This window comes from Condylura cristata, unplaced genomic scaffold, assembly GCF_000260355.1.
Source record: "Condylura cristata isolate star-nosed mole 26May11 unplaced genomic scaffold, ConCri1.0 scaffold00034, whole genome shotgun sequence".
In the NCBI taxonomy this organism is placed as follows: domain Eukaryota; kingdom Metazoa; phylum Chordata; class Mammalia; order Eulipotyphla; family Talpidae; genus Condylura; species Condylura cristata.
In genome coordinates, this window is record NW_004567135.1 from 7,270,715 (window position 1) to 7,271,909 (window position 1,195).

Sequence of the window (1,195 nt, forward strand, 5' to 3'; positions counted from 1 at the left end):
GCTTCCAGACCTTCGCGGGGGGCCAGGGAGGCCCAGACTCACCCAGTGCGCGGGGCTGAACCGCTTCATGACCACTGCAGGCCCGAAGGAGCGGGCTGGGTTCATGGAGCAGCCGGTGAAATAGATCTGGACAGAGAGGAAGGGGTGAGGAAGGCAACCCACCTGTCCTCTCCCAGAGCACCCCGGATTCTCCCAGGGTCACCTAGCAGCCCAGGGACTCAGCCAGGTCTCAGTTCAAGTCTTCTGGTTCCCGGGCGGTGACCTCTCTCGCCACGGGCCCCTTGGTGGCCTTCTCCTCTGTCCTGAGCTTGGACTCCATTTCCTGCTCTATCCTCCTCCCACATACACCTATCTTCCCTATGAAGGTTTGTGGGACTCAGGCCTCCCCAGTGGCCCAGGGATTAAGTCTCAGTGTTATCACCCCGAGGCCTGAATTTGATCCCCCGCCAGGGAGCTGACCCACATGGTGCAGCAGACCTCTCCTGTCCAATCTGCTGCTCCCCTCGGCAGCGGATTTCAGTTGATCCACCGGTTCTGCTCCCCACTGTCTCTGGTGAATCCTTTTGAAGCCCCTACCCAGTTCTACCCAAAATAAATAAAGGCCTGCACTCCAGTTCTACCCAAAATAAATAAAGAAGGTTTGGGGTGCTGCATTCTGGCCAGAATATAACAGTCCTACTCTAGACCTTACTGTGGGGTTCACTGGCCTGGAGCGAGGTACTTCTGGGGCTCCCATTATTTGCCCTGAGGGTTTCCCGGGATCCCAGCTGGATGGCACACCACTCACCCCCACAAGGTGGCCCAGTGTGACGGACAGGCCGATGGACAGGGCGGGGGAGCCCACAGGGCCGGCGCGGCGGGAGTCGGTGGAGGAGAAGATGCAGAGTGCCAGCTGGAAGGTCAGAATCAGCTCCACCACCACCGCCTGCCCCGGCGTCGTGTTGTTATTGAGCTGCAAGCAGACGCTGGGCTAGGACCCCTGCCTTCTGGCTCTGTGTCCAGGGACCTGGGGGATGTGGCTGTGGCCTCCAAGGACACTGAGAACCTGAGCATCTGGCAGCTAAGCCCTGCGCACGTCACGCCAGGGGCCACTTGCCAGAGACTGCACGGTGTGCACAGAGCCTGGGGCTCAGGCCTGGGGTGGGAGGTCAGCGCGCGGAGAGCTGCTCCTGGACACAGTCCTGTCAACAGTACC

The 1,195-nt window shown here is 60.6% G+C and overlaps 1 protein-coding gene across 1 annotated transcript in view; it reads right to left on the reverse strand.

Annotated features, from left to right (window-relative positions):
- Positions 1 to 1,195, reverse strand: part of LOC101625887 (aquaporin-2) — a 17,742-nt gene that overhangs the window by 1,358 nt on the left and 15,189 nt on the right. The gene's annotated exons all lie outside the window — the stretch shown is intronic.